Source organism: Coregonus lavaretus, assembly GCF_964263955.1.
Source record: "Coregonus lavaretus genome assembly, chromosome: 5".
Taxonomy (NCBI): domain Eukaryota; kingdom Metazoa; phylum Chordata; class Actinopteri; order Salmoniformes; family Salmonidae; genus Coregonus; species Coregonus lavaretus.
The window spans coordinates 50,971,547-50,983,077 of NC_139992.1; the positions used below are offsets into that span (position 1 = coordinate 50,971,547).

At 42.5% G+C, this 11,531-nt stretch overlaps 1 protein-coding gene across 3 annotated transcripts in view; it reads left to right on the plus strand.

The window, feature by feature from the left end:
- The window catches only part of LOC311129748 (neuron navigator 3-like), a 753,845-nt gene that overhangs the window by 84,021 nt on the left and 658,293 nt on the right, over positions 1-11,531 (plus strand). The gene's annotated exons all lie outside the window — the stretch shown is intronic.

Sequence of the window (11,531 nt, forward strand, 5' to 3'; positions counted from 1 at the left end):
AGACAGGGTGCAGGCCAGGCAGCAGGCTGTTAGCCAGCCTGCCAGCTTAGCACAGTCTAAGTGAAAGTTGACATTGTGTTTCCGAATGACATCATCAAGAGGTAGAATATATAGTGAAAACAATAGTGGTCCTAAAACGGAACCTTGAGGAACACCGAAACGTACGATTAATTTGTCAGAGGACAAACCATCCACAGAGACGAACTGATATCTTTCCGACAGATAAGATCTAAACCAGGCAAGAACTTGTCCGTGTCGACCAATTAGGGTCTCTAATCTCTCCAAAAGAATGTGGTGATCGATGGTGTCAAAAGCAGCGCTAAGGTCTAGGAGCACGAGGACAGATGCAGAGCCTTGGTCTGATGCCATTAAAAGGTAATTTACCACCTTCACGAGTGCAGTCTCAGTGCTATGATGGGGTCTAAAGCCAGACTGGAGCATTTCGTATAGACTATTTGTCTTCAGGAAGGCAGTGAGTTGCCTTCGGTCGGTCGGTCTGTCGGTTCGTCTGTCGGTCGGTCTGTCTGGGTCATAATGTGTAATACAGTGCCTTCGGAAAGTATTCAGACTCCTTGACTTTTTCCACATTTTGTTACGTTACAGCCTTATTCTAAAATGGATTAAATTTAGCCTTTGTTTGGCTTGCAGTATGTTTGGCTTGCAGTATGTTTGGCTTGGAGTATGTTTGGCTTGCAGTATGTTTGGCTTGCAGTATGTTTGGCTTGCAGTATGTTTGGCTTGCAGTATGTTTGGCTTGCAGTATGTTTGGCTTGCAGTATGTTTGGCTTGTAGTATGTTTGGCTTGGAGTATGTTTGGCTTGCAGTATGTTTGGCTTGCAGTATGTTTGGCTTGCAGTATGTTTGGCTTGCAGTATGTTTGGCTTGCAGTATGTTTGGCTTGGAGTCTTGCATTGGCAGTTACCCAGCTGCTTCTGTGGTGATGGCAGTAACACGGGAGGAGGTCCTTGGTAAACCCCAGGATGTTGACCACCAGGATATAGAGTTAGTAATTTGTCAGGCCTTATCTATTCAGGTTCGCCAATGTCCCCCTTTCTGAGAATATGGAGACACCAACAAAAGGTTAGTTGAACCTCACAAAGCAATCGGTCTTTGAAGGAACAAGATATTCAGGGATTCAACAGTCTTAGTCAAGGGTTTCATAAAATTGGTTTGATTAAATCAGGTTCTTTTTCATACAGTATATGAACTGTTTGCACACACCCACATAACTGATCCAGGCTCTGTCGTAGCTGGCAGCGACCGGGAGACCCATGGGGCGGTGCACAATTGGCCCAGCGTCGTCCAGGGTAGGGGAGGGAATGGCCGGCAGGGATGTAGCTCAGTTGATAGAGCATGGCGTTTGCAACGCCAGGGTTGTGGGTCACTAACTTAATGTAATGAGAATCCATACACTGCGTAGCTACGCTAACTTAATGTCATGAGAATCCATACACTGCGTAGCTACGCTAACTTAATGTCATGAGAATCCATACACTGTGTAGCTATGCTATCTTAATGTCATGAGAATCCATACACTGCATAGCTACGCTAACTTAATGTCATGAGAATCCATACACTGCGTAGCTACGCTAACTTAATGTCATGAGAATCCATACACTGCGTAGATATGCTAACTTAATGTCATGACAATCCATACACTGCGTAGCTACGCTAACTTAATGTCATGAGAATCCATATAAACAGTTGTATTTGTTATGTTCGCCATGTAGCCCTTGTGACACTTTATAGGTATTGTCCTACGGGAGCCACCATACCTGCCTGCTCTAAACACTTGGTATGTTAGCTCACCAAAGTGTGGAGAGTTCTAGAATTTAGCTAGTCGTGTTCTTTCTACATAACAGTATTTTCTCTTGAAATCTGAATTTCTCGAGTTCCCAGCCGTAGCCTGCCTAGGCTATGTGCCTGTGTTCGAAATCAACAAAGGTAGAAATAACGTTATTGTTTTTAAAAATGATCAACACTAAATAGACCCATTTTATCTATACAGGGGGAGAGAGAGAACGAGAGAGGAGCATCCTGGAGTGCTGGAGAGGAGGGAGGATGTATTTACCAGGGCAGAGGTGAAAAGGGCAATAGGTAAGGCTGGGTTAACTTCACCTGGGAAAGATGAGGTGTGCTATGTTATGTTGGCCCATCTTAGTGATGAGGCACTGGATAAGGTATTGGTGTTGTACAACAGAGTGTGGGAGGAGGGGGAACTACCAGGCAGTTGGAAGGAGGCAGTAGTGGGACCAATCCGGAAGCCCGGGAAGGACCCAACGAGGCCAACAAACTTTCAGCCAACAGCTTTAACATTACATGTATGTAAGATTATGGAACGTATGATTACGGAGAGGCTAACTTACTTCCTGGAGAGCAGAGGGCTAGTAACGCCACATCAGAGTGGGTCCAGGAAGGGTAGGGGAACTATGGATCCAGTGCTCTGCTTAGAAGCAGAGGTCAGGAAGGGTAGGGGAACTATGGATCCAGTGCTCTGCTTAGAAACAGAGGTCAGGAAGGGTATGGGAACTATGGATCCAGTGCTCTGCTTAGAAGCAGAGGTCAGGAAGGGTAGGGGAACTATGGATCCAGTGCTCTGCTTAGAAGCAGAGGTCAGGAAGGGTATGGGAACTATGGATCCAGTGCTCTACTTAGAAACAGAGGTCAGGAAGGCTCAGGTGAACAAGGGGACTGTTGTAGCTGTCTTTTCTGATGTGGAGAAGGCGTATGACATGATTGGGTTGTTAATCAAGATTGATATTATGGGGGTAGGAGGAAGAACGTACAACTGGATAAAGGATTTCCTGTTTTGAAGGTCTATCCAGGTGAGGGTGGGGAAGTCTCTATCAGGCAGCTACCTGGTGGATAATGGTACACCACAGGGGAGTGTGATTAGTCCTCTGTTGTTCTCAATCATGATCAATGATGTTAACTCTCAGGTAAAGCCGGATATAGGGAGGTCATTATTTGCAGATGATGGGGCCTTATGGAAGAGGGGAAGAAATGTGCCATACATAGTCAGGAAGACACAGGAAGCAATTGATGAGGTACAGCAGTGGGCATTAATATGGGGATTCAGGTTCTCTGTAGAGAAAACTCTCTGTTCTTTACCAGGAGGAAGGTTGGAGATGAGGTATGCTTGAGGTTATATGGGAGAAACTTGGAGAGGGTGGGGGCCTTCAGGTTCCTTGGGGTATACTTTGACACCAGACTGACCTGGGCAGAACACATTGAGAGAGTGGTGGGAATGTGTGCAGGCATTTTACAGGCATGCTGGGAACATGAGCGAGGACAGAACACGAGCTTTGGGTGGGTGGGTAATACCCAGGCGAGGAAGATGGGACTGTATGGAAGGGAGTTTAGTCCAACGATAGCTATTCCTGTAAATCCAACATGGCTACTCCCACCTCCAGTAGTTGATATAGAAGTGTTGGAGAGACTACAGAAAGATAGAGAGGATATTGATCCATCTGATTTGTTTAATAGACGTCTGGATACTGTGTATCAGGATTTTGTGGCCATTTACACAAATTGTTCAAAGGATCCAAGGACAGGACGCACTGGGTCAGCATTTGTAGTGCAGAAATGTGGGGTGGAAGTCAGGAAACGTATTACAGATCATCTGGCTGTATATACGGCGGAGCTGATGGCCGTACTGTTGGCCTTGCAGTGGGTGGGAGGAAGTCAAACAAGACAGAGTAGTTATTTGCTCTGATTCATGTGCAGTGTTGATGAGTCTGCAGTCCTTTAGCTCACGAGGCAGACAAGACCTGCTTTATGAGGTGCTACAAACCCATGGAAGGATTAGACAGATGGGTATACAGATAAAATTTACTTGGGTCCCAGCCCATGTGGGGGTGGAGGGGAACGAGGCTGTAGATGAACTGGCTAAACAAGCACTTAGTAGTGGGGATGTTGATGTTGAAGTTTCAATGAGCAAGGCAGAGGCAAAAATACTGATATACAGTGGGGAGAACAAGTATTTGATACACTGCCGATTTTGCAGGTTTTCCTACTTACAAAGCATGTAGAGGTCTGTAATTTTTATCATAGGTACACTTCAACTGTGAGAGACGGAATCTAAAACAAAAATCCAGAAAATCACATTGTATGATTTTTAAGTAATTAATTTGCATTTTATTGCATGACATAAGTATTTGATACATCAGAAAAGCAGAACTTAATATTTGGAACAGAAACCTTTGTTTGCAATTACAGAGATCATATGTTTCCTGTAGGTCTTGACCAGGTTTGCACACACTGCAGCAGGGATTTTGGCCCACTCCTCCATACAAACCTTCTCCAGATCCTTCAGGTTTTGGGGCTGTCGCTGGGCAATACGGACTTTCAGCTCCCTCCAAAGATTTTCTATTGGGTTCAGGTCTGGAGACTGGCTAGGCCACTCCAGGGCCTTGAGATGCTTCTTACAGAGCCACTCCTTAGTTGCCCTGGCTGTGTGTTTCGGGTCTGTCACGATCGTCATAATGAGTGGACCAAGGCGCAGCGTGATATGAGTACATACTTTAATATGTACTTTTCAATAATACACAAAACAACAAAACGATACGTGAAGTCCTCGGTCATATACACAAACCTACACGGAACAAGATCCCACAAAACACAAGTGCGCAACAGGCTGCCTAAGTATGGTTCCCAATCAGAGACAACAAGCAACAGCTGATTCTCGTTGCCTCTGATTGAGAACCACCCCGGCCAACATAGAAACACATAACCTAGAACAGAACATAGAAAACGAAACATAGACACTACACAAAGAAACTAACACCCTGGCTCAACATACAAGAGTCCCCAGAGCCAGGGCGTGACAGGGTCGTTGTCATGCTGGAAGACCCAGCCACGACCCATCTTCAATGCTCTTACTGAGGGAAGGAAGTTGTTGGCCAAGATCTCGCGATACATGGCCCCATCCATCCTCCCCTCAATACGGTGCAGTCGTCCTGTCCCCTTTGCAGAAAAGCATCCCCAAAGAATGATGTTTTCACCTCCATGCTTCACGGTTGGGATGGTGTTCTTGGGGTTGTACTCATCCTTCTTCTTCCTCCAAACACGGCGAGTGGATTTTAGACCAAAAAGCTCTATTTTTGTCTCATCAGACCACATGACCTTCTCCCATTCCTCCTCTGGATCATCCAGATGGTCATTGGCAAACTTCAGACGGGCCTGTACATGCGCTGGCTTGAGCAGGGGGACCTTGCGTGCGCTGCAGGATTTTAATCCATGACGGCGTAGTGTGTTACTAATGGTTTTCTTTGAGACTGTGGTCCCAGCTCTCTTCAGGTCATTGACCAGGTCCTGCCGTGTAGTTCTGGGCTGATCCCTCACCTTCCTCATGATCATTGATGCCCCACAAGGTGAGATCTTGCATGGAGCCCCAGACCGAGGGTGATTGACCGTCATCTTGAACTTCTTCCATTTTCTTATAATTGTGCCAACAGTTGTTGCCTTCTCACCTGATGTCCTTACACAGCTCTCTGGTCTTGGCCATTGTGAAGAGGTTGGAGTCTGTTTGATTGAGTGTGTGGACAGGTGTCTTTTATACAGGTAACGAGTTCAAACAGGTGCAGTTAATACAGGTAATGAGTGGAGAACAGGAGGGCTTCTTAAAGAAAAACTAACAGGTCTGTGAGAGCCGGAATTCTTACTGGTTGGTAGGTGATCAAATACTTATGTCATGCAATAAAATGCAAATTAATTACTTAAAAATCAAACAATGTGTTTTTCTGGATTTTTTCTGGATTTTAGATTCCGTCTCTCACAGTTGAAGTGTACCTATGATAAAAATTACAGACCTCTACAAGCTTTGTAAGTAGGAAAACCTGCGAAATCGGCAGTGTATCAAATACTTGTTCTCCCCACTGTATACAGTGATGGTGCAGAGATGGCAGGAGCAGTGGAATAGAGATAATAAGGGAAGGCATTTATTTCAAGTACAGAGGAAAGGGGGGGGAGCGGAGGACGGCAGGAAGGGACGGAAGAAAGGAGGCTATTTTTACTAGATTAAGGGTGGGACACAGCCGGTTGAATAAGACATTAAATGTGATAGGAAAGCATCCAACAGGAAATTGTGATTATTGCCAGGAAACAGAGTCTGTGGAGCATGTATTGCTACAGTGTGGGCAGTATCAGAGGGAAAGAGAGAGGCTGAGATCTAGTATGAGGGAGAAGGGGATACAGGAAATTAGTTTAAAGAGCATATTGAGTAGAACTTCATTAGATATAGTCTCAAATATTTTGTTATCTTTTTTAAGAGTGTAGTATATTAAGATTATGTCTTTGTTAAATGTTTTTCATGAAGAAATGGAATGTTGGTTATGTTAGTATCAGAAGGCAATGTTTAGTATAATGTCATATACAATAGACAGGAAGTGTGTGTTGTAGACAGGGGAAACTGGTGATTGGCCAGAAGAGGGAGCCCATCTTGTTGCATTGTTTATAAATAGGGGTACACGAAGAAGAGAGGGCAGAGCAGCCATTAGAATTGGAGGACACTGCTCTCCAGACCTCGCGAGTCTGTAAACTCATGCTGAAGCTTGTGATCTGAATAAACCTTATGATCAACGTTCCGTATGAGCAGACTCCTTTTGTTAATCAGCAATAATTGCCACCACTCACTCGATACGACAAGAGCAATGGGCCTGGCAGGTAGGATTTAGTCCTGTGTAGCTCAGTTGGCAGAGCATGGTGCTTGCAACGGCAGGGTTGTGGGTTTGATTCCCACGGGGGGCCAGTATGAAAAATATGCACTCACTAACTGTAAGTCGCTCTGGATAAGAGCGTCTGCTAAATGACTAAAATGTAAAATGTAAATTTTGTTTCTCCCCGTCTCTGGCCCACACTCCAGTACAGTAGGTGGCGGTAATGCACCATAACGTTGGATACCAACCGCCGATTAACCCCACCGAAGAAGAAGAAGTTTTAACTATACATGTTCCAGAAGTAACGTTGCACAAATACTTGCTTTGTACTTTGACGCGCTTTACGCTGGTGACACTTGCAACCGGTCTGTTTTCTCTCGGTCACTCTCATGCACTCTATTTCCAGCGTGAACACACAAGTGTAAAAAAAAAACGCATCTCGTTTGATTTGGGCATAAAGCCTGTGTCACACTAAGCAATTTGGACGCAATTTCTGTTGTAGATGCAAGTGACATCATCTAAACCAACTTTGCTGATACGCGAAGCAATTCAAACGCAATTGAAATTGCATGCAACACCCAATCCTGTCATACATCACATCATGGTTTCATAAATAATTTCTTTATCCATATGTTTGGTAATTGTAACAGCATCAATATAGACAAAATGTTGGCTGTACAATTTAGCTAGCTAGCCAAAATGTTGCTTATTTGCAAAACCGTGTGTTACCAAGCTATAGTAGCTAGCTAGCTAACCAAGCTAGGGATGAGCTAAGCTAGCTAGTTAGTGCAGTTCATGTTGGACAATTTCAGTTGAAACTGGACAGAGAAAGATCTGGGTTCACTTTTAAAATGACATGTATTGTCTGCCAGACCATGTACATAACCCACGACTAGCCATAATGTCTAGAATTGTTATATTTTCCCCATTTTCTTTAGCGGTTTGAAGCAGCACTGACCGCTGTGTTGACATGACAACTGGTTGGAGTTCTGACCGGAACAACGGACATTCCATACAATCAGTTGCACAAAATAGGCTTGATTTCTATGGGCAAGTTCGTAAATTCACTCTAGCTATCTACTCTGATTTCAGAGCACTCTCGTCTGTGTGCCAGAACGCAGAATAACAGAGTGAATTTAAGCAAAAATGTCTAGCACAATGACCACTCAAAACCAGCCCAAAAGGCCTGAAAACTAGCCCCATTTTTTTTGTTTACAGCAAGAGAGGATTTGCCATATCTATACAATAAACCTTTTTCCATAACGTTATCGAGCCAATTAAGAAGGAATATCATAGTAATTTGTAATGACGTTAGAAGCAAAATTTGGGTTTCCTCAAAATAATAAATATTCTAAGCTTTGACATGACATGACATGACATAATAAAGGAATTTGAATATGTGGCAAGAGAAAGGATAATTCGCCAGATAATTGTCCATCAATGGATGTCGATTTAACTCATTTGACTGCTATGATTAAGCAATAAGACACAAGGGGGTGTGGTATATGGCCAATATACCACGGCTAAGGGATGTTCTTAAGCACGACGCAACACGGAGTGCCTGGATACAGCAGTTAGCCATGGTATATTGGCCATATACCACAAACTCCCGGGGTGCTTTATTGCTATTATAAACTAGTTAACAACGTAATTAGAACAGAACATGCTTTATATTTTGTCATACCCGTGGTATATGATCTGATATACCACGGCTTTCAGCCAATCAGCATTCAGGGCTCGAACCAGGTTTATAATTGTAAATAAATCTATTTAGTGCATAACTATAGATAAATTCGACAGGAGAGTTTGAGTGATGAAAGTTGGACAGAGGATCTCGAAATCTCTGAGCAAGAAACACTTGGATGAACATAAAAAACTAGTGTTAGGCTATTTTCTGGCAATTGTGCTGTTATTATGTGCCAGATGTTAAGACTACAAACCGTTATAAATGGTCCATTTAAGAGATTGACTTGTCATTTCAATAGACACAGGCTACAGACTCAAATCTGGGATTATGACTCTAATTAAATGTTGCCATAGTTTGCTTAGATAAAGGCAGGTAGCCTATAGCTCCTGATAGTCCTACATCTTATTTCATATAGTCTACAGTAGCCTAGACAAGATGTAGGCATTATGTAAACTGAACGATTTAGCACCTTGCTTAAATTCAAATTAACAGACTAATTTATTCAACATGAATAGCGAGGCGATTTCGCAATTCGAAGTGCTTGTGTTTCCCAATAGCCTGCTGGAATAGGCTACTGAGGATGGGGTCATAATTTCAATCACTGAATTAAATATGAATAATATGTATAGCCCATCCAACTACCTCATCCCCATATTGTTATTTATTTTGCTCATTTGCACCCCAGTATCTCTATTTGCACATAATCTCTTGCACATCTATCATTCCAGTGTTAATACGAAATTGTAATTATTTTGCACTATGGCCTATTTATTGCCTTACCTCCATAACTTGCTACATTTGCACACACTGTATATATATTTTCTGTTGTATTTCTTACTTTATGTTTTGTTTTACCCCATATGTAACTCTGTGTTGTTGTTTTTATCGCACTGCTTTGCTTTATCTTGGCCAGGTCGCAGATGTAAATGAGAACTTGTTCTCAACTGGCTTACCTGGTTAAATAAAGGTTAAATAAATAAAATAAATATGAACTGAATATGCTTGTCAACAACAGCCAGTGTTTATTTTTTTGGAATGTGTTTTACCTGTAGCCTAATCTGACTACTGTCAATCTAATTCATAATAACACAAGGTTACAACAACAATAAACTGAAGTTATAGGCTATTTATTTAATTTGTTTGCCAGCTCCAGGTAGGCTACACAAGTGGCACAAACTGATTTGCAATGACTCCAGCGATATCTTCATTTCAACATTAATTGTATCAAATGGTAGCCTACGATGGCATAGACATTAATAGGCTACTTGATGGCCAACAGAGGCCCTTGTATAACTCTCCACATTTAGCACATTCCACATTCAGCCCCTGAGACCCAAGAACTGAGCATGCTTAAAGCACTTCGCTTGATACCGTTTTCTTTAAGCAGTCAACATTATAACCACTTCCGAGCGGATTTATGTAATGCGCTCGAGTGCGCCCAAAGTCGTTTTCCGGTGCTTGAACTGATGTGCATCAGTTCTAGCGTATTAATATGTTTTATGGAACAAGGTTTGAAAATAGGTGTCTCCATTATGACAAGTTAAATAGCCGACCTACAACTGGTAACAAGATGGCGTGGCGTGCTGCTCTCGCTCATGTAACTCAGCCAATAACTGTAGTGCTATCTCAACACACACACACTCCTCCGGTCCTCCTCCGGTCCTCCTCCGGTCCTCCTCCCCACAACTCACTCACTCATCAACAGCCTGCCTCACTGCCTGACAGTCAGCAGGAGGTCACAGTGAAATATATATATTTTTAAGATAAATGCCATGGAGGCCGCGGTGCAACTTTGAAATAGCCCAAAAACCCGTAACTCGCGACCAATACATTTTCACCAGCGACATCATTTTCAAAGTAGCATAATTTGACAAGAAATCCTCAAACAAACACTGCCCTATGTCTAGCGATGCAATGCAACTCAGTTGCAACATTACATTTACATTTTAGTCATTTAGCAGACGCTCTTATCCAAAGCGACTTACAGTTAGTGAGTGCATACATTTTTCATACTGGCAAGCAACATAAATTGCTTCCAGATTGCTTCGTGTGACATCGGTTTAAGGTTGCCATTACACGACGCGACTTGCATGCAAGTTGAGTTCCTTCGTGAAACACCCCCCCTGCCAGTGTTGCCAACTCATTTTCAGGGGAGTTGCTAAAGACAGGTCGATTTGTTGCTTAAAGTTGCTAAATGACGTTGTGATGTCATTGCGTGATGACGTCATTGCGTAATAACGTAAATCTGCGTTATTACGTAGAACACACAATAACGTTACTCAAATTGACTGGCCATCTCGGCGACAAATATGATTTCACATTTGTTAGTTTAGATGGGTTTGTTTATTATCACACATTTTTATTTGTAAAAGTAATATAAACACAACACATTTTATATGATCAGATATTTTTATTTATAAACACAACACATTGAATTATTGAACAATTACACATTATTGAACAATTACATTTTATTTATTTTCTTATTAACTATTAAACCTACACATTCTGAACAATTATAGTTTTAAGCAGTGTATTGGTAGTTAGTTAACATGCTACCTAACTGATCAACAATCATAGGTACAAGCTAATAACAAGGTATATATGCTATCTTATTGAACAAGCAACTTAACTCAAATAATGATGTGTGCACTAGGCATCTCTCTCCAGCTCTCTCCAGGTTGTTGTGCTGCTTGGCTGGCCTGCTGCTGACGTCACTCACAATACACTTTTGCAGCCAGGCACGTGTGTTGTGACTGAGTGTGTGACAGAGAAAATTGTTTTTGTGTCATTTAGAAGGAAAATGCATGCATTTTAGCGTTTGAGTCACTTTTCAAAAGTTGCTAAAAGTTCCAAATACATTTTTTAAAGTAGCTACATTTGTTGCTAGGTGCTGTTTGAAAAAAAAGTTGCCAGGGTAGTCTGAAAAGCTGCTAAATCTAGCAACAAAATTGCTAAATTGGCATCACAGCCCCCTGCAACTCATCTGTAACTTTGGTTGCATTCAGTTGAAACGTTTCAACTTTGTGCAACTAGTTGCAAGCAACAGCCAATCAAAACAAACCCTTTTGTCACATGATCCATTCGAAGGGTTCAGAATTCGGACCCAGTTGTCATGTCAACACAGCTGTCAGCCTTGACAGAACAGAGCCTAGCACAACAGTAGATGCATGCAAATGTTATTGGCG